The following is an 11,416-nucleotide window of genomic DNA, read 5'->3' as shown; positions in this document are numbered from 1 at the left end:
CACCTTACAAATTGTCCTGCTCCACATTAGCCTAACTAGCCACCCTAGAACTCAGAAAACTAAAAAGGAAACTCTCAGTCCCGAAAAACTGCTGGAAAAGATGTGAAAGGGATTATTTTTAGCTTTACTAGGAGAGTATGTTGCGGAGATTCTTATTAATGTTACACAATTATAAGCAGGTTTTCGGACATAGAAAACATACAGCACAATACAGGCCCTTCGGCCCACAATGCTGTGCCGAACATGTACTTACTTTAGAAATTACCTAGGGTTGCCCATAGCCCTCTATTTCTCTAAGCTCCAGGAGACTCTTAAAAGACCCTATCGTATCCACCTCCACCACTGTCACCAGCAGCCCATTCCACACACTCACCACTCTGAGTAAAAAAAACTTAACCCTGACATCTCCTGTACCTACTTCCAAGCACCTTAAACCTGTGCCCTCTCGTGATAGCCATGAAGTTTTAAGTTAAGCCACAGTTATACTTATCCGTGTACATTTTGAAATCATTGGATACTTGTGCTTTGGTACATTGCATACAGATAGTTAATTGAGAGTTTAACTTTAGGCAGATGCTCTTGAGTTTTTAAGAAGTGGTGGTATGTTGGATGTACAGCAAGTCCCGAAAAAGGATCTCAGCCTGAAACGTCGCCTGTTTGCTCTCTTCTGTAGATGCTGAGTTACTCCAGCATTTTGTGTGTGTTGCTCTGGATCCCCAGCTTCTGCAGATTTACTCATATTTTGGATGCTTATGTGCTTTTTAAGAACCATGTGTAATGATACCCAATATATAATTGTATCAGCCACCACTGCTAGTTGAATATAATTCACCTCCAATAGCTGAATATTTACTTTGAAGCTCTACCGTTATCATTTCCCTTAAAAGTAAACATAGCGTTGCAAGAAACAGATTCGCATGCAGCCAAACTTTGTACATTTGATATTCACCTCCACAGGGTGCTGGTGACATCTCTGTTCCAGAATTACTGAACAACTAGCTATGAATTTCTGGTTTTGAACAGCTCTCCCAATTCCCCTCCCCCTACAGTTCACAGGGTGAAAGGCAGACAGACAGACATACTTTATTGATCCCGAGGCAAATTGGGTTTCATTACAGTCGCACCAACCAAGAATAGTGTAGGAATATAGCAATATAAAACCATAAAGAAAACTTTCCTAAGAGTGCGCAGAGGAATTGAGAGAGTGGTGTGGCTCTGCTGGTAAATCAGTAGAAAGCTGTGACATAGGATCGGAAGACGTTGAATTCTTGTGGGTTGACGTAAGAAACCGCGAAGGTATAAGGAGGTTATATATGGTGGTTATATATGGTGGTTATATACAGGCCTCCCAACAGTAGCTGGGATGTGGAGTGCAGATTGCGACAGGAAATAGAAAAGGCAAGTCCAAAGGGCAATGTTATGATCGTCACGGGAGATTTCCACATGCCGATCGATTAGGAACATCACATTGGAAATCGATCTAGAGTGAGTTTGTTGAATGCCTATGAGATGGCTTTTTAGAGCAGTATGGTATTGAACCTACTAGGGGATCAGCTATACTGGATTGGGAGCTATGTAATGAACCGGAGGTGATCAGGGAACTTGAGATAAAAGAACCCTTAGGAGGCAGTGATCACAATATGACTGCGTTCAACCTGAAATTTGACAGGGAGAAAGTAAAGTCTGACGTGGCAGTATTTCAGTGGAATAAGGGAAATTACAGTGGTGTGAGAGAGGAGTTGGTCAAAGGGGATACTGGTAGGGACAACAGCAGAGCAGCAATGGTGTGAGTTTCTGGGAAACTGAGGAAGGCGCAGGATATTCCAAAAACATGGAAATACTTGATTGCACATGGCAACAAAGGTTATGGGGAGAAGGCTGGGGAGTGGGATTCAGGAGGGGACAAATGGATCGGATGTGATTGAATGGTGGAGCAGACTCGATGGGCCAAACGGCCTAACTCTGCTCCTATGTCATGGTTTTAAATGTGCTGAAACTTATCACTCCCGTGTATATGGGAATTCACATAAAGCATGCGAAAGTTTTCAATAATATGGCGTAGTGCTCGGCACGAACACTGTGTGCCTGCACTGTGCCGTACTGCCTCCCTGTGATGATACACAGCAAAACCCTGTTCCTGGAAAACTCCGGGGACATCATCAGCAGGCTCTTAACTGCGGTGTCCTACAAATGCTTGGCCTTTACATACTTAACAATTAAAACACTCACAAGCCTCTACATATGTACGGTGGAGAGCATTGTAACTGGCTGCATCAGTGTCTGGTGTTGGGGGGGGGGGGGGTGGGGTTGGTGTCTACAGCACAGGATCGAAACAAGCTGCAGAGAGTTGTAAACAGTCAGCTCCATCACGGGCACTAGCCTCCAAGACATCTTCAAGGAGCGATGCCTCAAAAAGATCGGGTCCAACATTAAGGACCCCCATCACCCAGGTCATACCCTCGTCTCATTACTACCATCAGGGAGGAGGTACAGGAGCCTGAAGACACACTCTCAGCGATTCAGGAACAGCTTCTTCCCCTCTGCCATCAGGGAGGAGGTACAGGAGTCTGAAGACACACACTCAACGATTCAGGAACAGCTTCTTCCCCTCTGCCATCAGATTTCTGAATGGACATTGAACCCATGAACACTACCTCACTACTTTTTATTTCAACTTATTTCATATAACTATATACACTTACTGTCATTCACAGTTCTTTTCCTTTCTGTTACTACTGTGTGTATTGCATTGTACTGCTGCTGCAAACTTGCCAAATTTCACGACATACGTCGGTGATATTAAACATGATTCTGACTGGTCACCCTCGGTTGTGATGTAGGGCGAAAGTCGCATGGCTGATTGGTTGTGTGGTGAAGTTTGTGCGTTGCGGTCTGGAATTTTGCCTGCAATGCCTCATAAATAGGATGGTGGTCTGCAGAATCCAATGTAGGGACTGCAGCAAATATTACATCAGCCAGCCCAACTGGGAGAAAACCATCCACAAGGATCCATGAACATTATGCAGCTGTAAAGCAGCGTGACCAGCCCCCCCTTGTCTCTACCCAAGAAGATTGAGAGGGGCACAAATTTGACCGGGCGTCAGTAAAAGTCATGGTGCAGCAAACGTGTGGCATGCAAGGGAATTCCTAGAAACATGGTTCTCCGCAAACAAATCTGCAAATAGGCATGTCGAGCCCAATCCTATACATGAGCTGATGTGGGCCAAATTCCTGACCACAACGCACAAAGTTCATCAAACAGCCAATCAGCCAAGAGACCTCCTCCCCACATCACAATTAAGTTTCCGAAATGATGACCAATGATTCAGGAACAATATATTTTAAGTATAACAGTATACTTTAAGTATATAAAGGCTGAGCATTCTGAGGGCACGCCACAATCACCAGCACACTGACAAAATCTCCTCGAACATTTGTAAGTAAATTGCTAAGATCGGAGAGCAACTCAACCCAACCAGCTACACATTTTCCAAATTATTTCCAACCAGCGAACACCTTATCCTGATATCCAACGTGTGCAAATTCAGTACTGCTCAGAAAAGCCAGACGTAACACAAATGTCTATCCTTTGTTGATAATTCTTTCTGCTCTTCTCTCTCTAAACCCATGGCTGCGTGGCCAGGCACGCTCAAACAGCATCTATGAATTTGCTAACAAGAGAAAGTCTGCAGATGCTGAAAATCCGAGCAGCACACACACAAAAGGCCAGGCAGCATCCATGGAAAAAAGTACAGTCGTTATTCTGGGCCGAGACTCTTCAGCCGGACACATAAATTTGCTGATGACACAACTCTGGTTGGCAGAATTTCAGACGCTGATGAGAGGGTGTACAGGAGCGAGATAGACCAGCTAGCTGAGTGGTGACGCAGCAACAACCTTGCACTCAACGTCAGTAAGACCAAAGAATTGTGGATTTCAGAAAGGGTCCACACACCAGTCCTCATAAAAGTGCGAAGGATAAGCAGTATCAAGTTCCTGGAGGTCAACAAGTCTGAGGATCGATCCTGGGCCCAACATATCAATGCAGCAACAAATAAGGCACGACAGCAGCCATATTTCACTCGGAGTTTGAAGAAATTCGGTATGTCACCAAAAAAACCCTCAAATTTCTACGGATGTACCATAGAGAGAGTCCTAACTGGCTGCATCATCGTGTGGTACAAGGGTGGGTGGGGGAAGGGTGGCTACTGCACAGGACCAAAGCTGCAGAGACTTCAAACTTAGTCAGCTCCATGGGCTTTAGTCTCCGTAATCTCCAGGACATCTCCAAGGAGCGATGTCTCAAAAAGGCAGCATATATCACAAGGGACCCTCATCACTCAGGAAAGGTCTTGTTCTCATTGATAGCATCAGGAAGGAGGTACAGGAGCCTGAAGGCACACACTCAGTGATTCAGGAACAGCTTCTTCCCCTCTGCCATCCGATTTCAGAATGGACATTGAACCCATGGACACTACCTCACTACTTCTTTTAAGTTAACTATTTAATAGACATACAGTGTAATTTGCAGTTTTTTTCTCGGTTATTTTGTATTGCAGTGTACTACTGCTGCAAAACATGTGCCAGTGAAATTAAACCTGATTCTGATCTGAATTGTTTCATCAGTTCAGATACCCTGCAAGCCAGCAGGAGATAGGAAACACCCTGAGAGTGATTTAAAGTCGGTGCCGGTGCATCCACCAGCCACTGATCCATACGTGACCACAGGAGAGTTGTAAAGTTTAAAAGCCAACCATATCAGTGCATTTTTCAATACAATCCGTTACAAGGGACACCTAAACATTTTGAAATGATTTGCCAACTAGAGGCCAAGTGTAACTTTGTCAATTAGAAACCTACTTCATAAAGGTGCAAAGGTTTAAACATAATCATGATTAAAATGAAACATTACATGACTTCCATGAGCTCTCTCATGAATGTCCATAGTTACACAAACACACACACACTTCCTGCAAAGTCACAGATTTCTGTTTTATAAATTTATAAAGTTCATATTTACAACTGCACTTCTTTAAGAATCCATATAATGCAACAGCTTGTTCTCATTCAGATTGGTAGTACTATGATACTCAAATCACAACACAACTGAAATGGAACTGTTTTTGATTCCTGTCTCACTCAAGGGTGTCACAGTAATTACCAGCATGTCTATACCGTTCATATTCTCTATAAACTATTAACATTAAACAGCAGTTAAAAAAGGGTCACTATGTGCCACTACATATCCTTCAGCTAGCCTCGTCTCCTGATGCAAGCAGTAAGGAAGTATGCAAGAGGTTAAAAAAAAACAGGTGGAACAGGAAAGCTTTCTTCTGAATACAACATTTAATGATCTATTCGGTTATCTTTACAGAAGCAATCAGATTGAGATATTAATTTAACAGTAATGCATTTTTAACCATCCTGCTGCAGCAGAGAGCTCTATATTTAGCTTCTGGCGTGTAGGCCTTCCCGAAAGCCGAAAGCCTCAGAGTCCAAGAACTTACCAGTGCAAAACTGCAGCAGAGAGCTGGTGTCATACAGCCCAGCATAGCCAGGGATTCGATCTGCCATTCCCCCCTTTTCTTCCAATCTTTTCAAAAAGAAAAATACCCAAACAAAAGCTTTTCTTCGCCCTTATTTCACTTTCTCTGGCTCCTTCTGCAGCCTCCCATTACCATAGCAACCAGTTCACTCCAGCTCCTTCACATGCCTTTGAATAGGGGGAAAAAAATCCTTGATGTCTCTCACACTGAAAAATTCATGCAGATGCATTTCCTATAGCTCCCTTCTTTAGGCATCAACCCTACCTTTTTGTCCCTCAAAAAACAATTAAGGATTAATCTTTGAATCTTATTCCATTTAAATAGGCTTGTAACAGCACACCTAGGGATGTGATACACTGTCCCAAACTCCAGCCCTCATTGCTCTAGCCATCCCAGAGAGTTTATTGGCCCACTACCTCCATCTGAGGCTTATTTATTAATGAGATCGTAACTTACTTCACCTTGCGTCAGCCAATGAATTCTCACTCTCCCCGTACGCAGCAAAATAGCTGATAAACTAGGCGTGAAATCGAATTAAACCAGGGCAGCTTGATAAATGGTATTTGATGACAATGTACAGCCCAACAAATGTTTGGGCTGAAACCCTTTTTTCTCTAGGGTTTCAAGGGTTAACCGCTGCAAGCCCAGGCCTACAGAGCTAATCTCATCATCGTTAGGAATCAGTAAGAAATGATGGTGATTAACGTTAATTTCTGCTCATACTTCGTTGTTTCTCCTATGCTTGTTGACAACGCTGATAGAAATGAATTTGAATAGTTACTAGTTCTGGCAGTGCAAGGCTGCTGAGTTACAGAAACCATTGAACTGAGGAACCAGGGCAGGAGGACTGAATGATGACTGCTGGCTTTTTTTTTCTCTGTCCCCGCTATCGGTTTTGTTACGGCCCCAGTGTGGAACTCATCCCCACCCCTCCCCCCACTTGGCAGCCCACCACAATAGTACCGTCAGTGCTCCAAAACTATGCAGAGAGTTCATCGCGGGATAACTTTCCTGCCCATTGCTTGATCAGGAACAGGCGAAGGAAAAGTAATGGAAGCCTCGACTGCACAGTTATCATGATTTGGACAGGTCTCCTGCTCTCCAATTAAGTCAGGAGCTCCCCAAAATTTTTTATGCTGTGGACCAATACCATTAAGCAAGGGGTCTGTGGACTCCATGTTGGGAACCCCCTGGTTTATTCGCAGGGATACAGGTCTTTCGGCTCACCAGCCCCTGCTGTCCGCTGTGCGCACAGCTAGTCCTGGCTTCCTGTGTCTGCCTTAGATCCCTCTAAGCCCTACCCATCCACGTACCTGCCAAGTGCTTCTTAAATGAAACCTGCCTCAAACACTTTGTCTAACTTACTTGCTGCTCATGATGCCCCCAGCGTTTCGGGCAGCAATGAAATCCCTCCATCTCTGTCTGACCTTGGCCACTCAGATATAGAAGGATTCTTCACTGCTGTTTCTGTAACAGTTTTGTTTGACCAGTCGGGGTTGTTAGCCCTGAGCTGAACCCCCACACCTGGAGGAACAGTGGACCACTACCTTTTTTTTGTCCTCTACCTTTTGACCTGATTGACATGGGTGACCCTACCAAGGGCTAAAGCATTGGTTGAGTGAACTTGGCCTCCTTGGAGTGACGGAGGATGAGAGGTGACCTGATGGAGGTGTGTAAGATGATGAGGGGCATTGATTGTGTGAATAGTCAGAGGCTTTTCCCAGGGCTGAAATGGCTAACATGAGGGGGTATCGTTTTAAGGTGCTTGGAAGTAGGTTTAAGGGGGATGGCAGAGGTAAGTTTTTCACACAGGGAGTGGTGGGTGTATGGAATGCACTGCCAGCGACAGTGGTAGTGGCTGGTACAGTAGGGTCTTTTAGAAGACTCTTAGATAGGTACATGGAGCTTAGAAAAATAGAGAGCTACGCACTGGAGTTTCTAGAGTAGGTTACATGGTCGACTCAACATTGTGGACTGAAGGGCCTGTAATGTGCTGTAGATTTCCATGTTCTATAAAGCCTCCGACTCCAGCCAACAAACCTCTCTGGGTCATTGAGGCAAGCAAGCCTCCAAACCCTACAACAAGGTGTGGTCCTCTTGGAGGAATTTGTCTAACAGCTCATTCCATACACTCACAGGCCTCTGAGGGAAAAAGTAATGCCTCTCTTGTCCCTTTTAAATTACTCCTCTCTCACTCTACAACCTGACTCATTTATTTGTTTTAGAATATAGTCATAGAGTCGTAGAAAACTACAGCATAGTAACAGGCCCTTCAGCCCATCTAGTCCATGCTGAACAATTTAAACTGCCTGCTCCCATAGCCATAGTCACCCATGAACCTACCCAAACTGCTCCTAGACATTGAAATTGAGCTCACAAGCACCACTCGTGCTGGCAGCTCGTTCCACACTCTCACCGCTGTGTTGAGTAAAAATATTGAGAGCACACTCTCACTCTCCCAAATCAACAGTTTAAACATCAAAAAATGTCTTGTACTAATGCACGCTTGTGTTACTGCCTTTTACTGTTTAGTGATTGTGGATGGGAAGTGAAAACTCAGTCAGCTCCATCACGGGCACCAGCCTCCATAGTATCCAGGACATCTTCAAGGAGAGATGCTTCAGAAAGGCAGCATCCGCCATTAAGAACCCCCACCACGCAGGTCTCATTGCTACCATCAGGGAGGAGGTACAGGGGCCTGAGAGCACTCACTCAGTGATTCAGAAACAGCTTCTTCCCCTCTGCCATCAGATTTCTGAATGGACATTGGACCCATGAACACCACCTCACTACTTTTTCATTTCCTATTTTTACACTACTTATTTAATTTAAATATTTTAATTATTTTAATGCCTTTGTTAATATTTCTATTGCTATGCTGTTGAGATTTCATTTTATCAGCTGTCTGCAAGAGCAGTGTGTCTCGCTGATAGAATGGTTTGGTTTCGGCTAAGATAAGAAGCCCTGCAGTTCAACTTTGGAATGTTGTGTCAGCCAATCAGGATGGTGGGATCTGGAGAAATTTCTAGAGAGATATTTGTGATAACAATAGTCTGGTTTGGGGTCTTTTTTGGCATGGAGCTGCGGAGTGGGACTTGAGAAGATGCCGCAGAATGCCATAGGAAGGAGATCCTTGTTGCAACAGCTTTCATGCAGAACTGTGGGTTCTGTGCCACGAGTAACGGTTATGACCAGCTTCTGGAAGATACGAGCTCCGACATTTAGTCTGGTCATGGACTTTTTCATTTTTTTCTTTTCTTTCTCTTAATAACTGTTTGATAAAACCAAAATTAATAAATACACTTCTTTATAATTTTATGCAGTGTACGTTCTGTTATTTCTTACTGACCGACAACTGTGTTTTGGCATTGAACATTGCATGAACATTGACTTCTCTAACTTCTGTTAATGCTCCTCCTCCTCTTCTTACCCCATCCCTGATATATTTAGTTTTTTTTCCCTCTCTCTGCCCATCACTCTGCCTGTTTTCCATCTCCCTCTGGTGCACCCTCCCCCTTTCTTTCTCCCTCAGCCTCCCGTCCCATGATCCTTTCCCTTCTCCAGCTCTGTATCCCTTTTGCCAAACACCTTTTTAGCCCCTAGCTTCACCCCACCCCCTCCGGTCTTCTCCTATCATTTCGCATGTCTCCCTCCCCCTCCTACTTTCAAAACTCTTACTATCATTTCTTTCAGTTAGTCCTGCCGAAGGGTCTCGGCCCCAAACATCGTCAGCGCTTCTCCCTATAGATGCTGCCTGACCTGCTGCGTTCCACCAGCATTTTGTGTGCGTTGCTTGAGTTCCCAGCCTCTGCAGATTTCCTCGTGTTGGACAGTATTTACACAGCATTTGCTCAAATCGAGGTTTCTTTAATCAGAACATCGGGATGTTCCGGTTTGGTTGAACCCTGGATCATACTGGCCCTCGATGTATATTGTTTATGAAGGGGTGGCCTTCCACATGGCTGTTAGCAGAGTTAGCTTTCCAGCCAAGTTTTCATACAAGCCCAGTGAGGGGGGTGGGCTTATATATTTACTGTAATTCACAGCTTTTTCTCTGTTATTACGTATTGCATTGTACTGCTGCTGCAAAGCCAACAAACTTCACGACATACGCGGGTGATCTTAACTTGATTCTGATTCTGGGCCAAATGGCCTAATTCTGCTCCTATATCCTATGGCGTTACTGTTTGTGGTGAACTACACATATCTGTCTGGACATGCCCCCCCCCCCCCCGCTGACTGCTCCTGTGGCTCCTCCCACAGACCCCGGTATAAAGGCGATTGGGGCCTGAGCCCTGTCTCTCAGTCTCCAGGATGTAGCATGGTGGTCAATTGCTGCTTGTGCTTTCTTCCAGTCAATAAAAGCCAATATCTCACCTCACGTCTCAGAGAGTTATTGATGGTGCATCACTATTGTCATCAGCGGGTAAATCCTAACTGTTTAGATTGATCGGCTAAGTTTCCATAAGTGACCGCACTGAATCATAGAATTCAGGACACTTGCAACACACACAAGATGCTGGAGGAACTCAGCAGGCCGGGCAGCATCTATGGACAAGAGTAAACAGTCGACGTTTCAGGCCGAGACCCTTGGTCAGGACTGGAAAGGAAGGGACGAAGTCCATAGAAGCTGCCTGGGCTGGCCTACTGAGTTGCTCCAGCATCTGCAGATTTTCCCTTCTTTGTGATACAGGGGACTTGATTGATTTTTTCTATCCTGGCTTTCCAATTACAATTATCTTCTCACGTTGTTCACAGTCTGACCTGTAAAACTAACCTTTTCAAATAAGTGCGTAATTACATTTTGAAATCTACAACTAAATCCAGCACCTTCTCAGGTGATTCAGCCAAGATTATGGTGGACTTTGTAATAAAATGATGCCTATTTTCTGCCTGAAGTTCTTCTAAATTATCTTAAATTTATGTCTTTGAAAGCTTTCATATCAAACACCACTGAGAAATCTCCACTTTCTCTGCTCTGAGGAGAAAACCTCATCTTCTTCAATCATTTCACATAAATGAAGTGTTTCGTCCTTAGAACCATTCCGGTAATGGGTTTCTGCAGAGCAAATGTACTTCCCAGAGCACTCTGCGTACTCCCTAGAGACTTGTTTACAGTATTCCGAGGTTCCATTGTTTTAGAAGTGATAGAACAGGAGGGATTATAGGGGGAGGAATGTCATTAGTAGTCAAGGAAAACGTCATGGAAGTGCTCAGTCAGAAGAGACTGGCTAAGTCGTCTCATGAGGCATTATGGCTGGAACTGGGGAATAAAAAAGGTATGACCACGTTCATGTGATAATCTTGGACCACCCAACAGTCTGCAGGATTTAGAGGAACAAATTTGTAGAGACTTCCCAGACTGTTGTAAGAAACATTAGGTTGTTATAGCGAGTAATTTTAACTTCCCATATATTTACTGGGACTCTCACACTGTAGAAGGACCAGATGGGATAGCATTTGTTAAATGTGTTCAGGAAAGTTTCCTTAATCACTACATAGAAGCCCCAACCAGAGAGCTTGCGATACTTAATCTTCTATTAGGGAATGAGACAGGAAAGGTGACAGAAGTTTGTGCAGGGGAACACTTTTCACGCCATTAGTTTCAAAGTGAATATGCAAAAAGATGGGTCCGGTTCGCGGGTTCTGATTCTAAATTGGAGAAAGGCCAATTTTGGTGGTATCAGAGCTGATCTGGTAGTGTGGATTGGGACAGACTGTTTGCTGGCAAAGGAGTACTAGGAAAGTGGGAGGCCTTCGAAAACGAAACTTTGAGAGTATAAAGAGTTGGGGGCGGATCTTAAGTGGATTTTTTGCATCTGTATTTACTTGGGAGATGGACACAGAGTCTATAGAAGTGAGGCAAAGCG

This window comes from Hypanus sabinus, chromosome 26 (assembly GCF_030144855.1).
Source record: "Hypanus sabinus isolate sHypSab1 chromosome 26, sHypSab1.hap1, whole genome shotgun sequence".
In the NCBI taxonomy this organism is placed as follows: domain Eukaryota; kingdom Metazoa; phylum Chordata; class Chondrichthyes; order Myliobatiformes; family Dasyatidae; genus Hypanus; species Hypanus sabinus.
The sequence above is the reverse complement of the archived record's forward strand: the minus strand, read 5'-3'. Positions refer to the sequence as shown.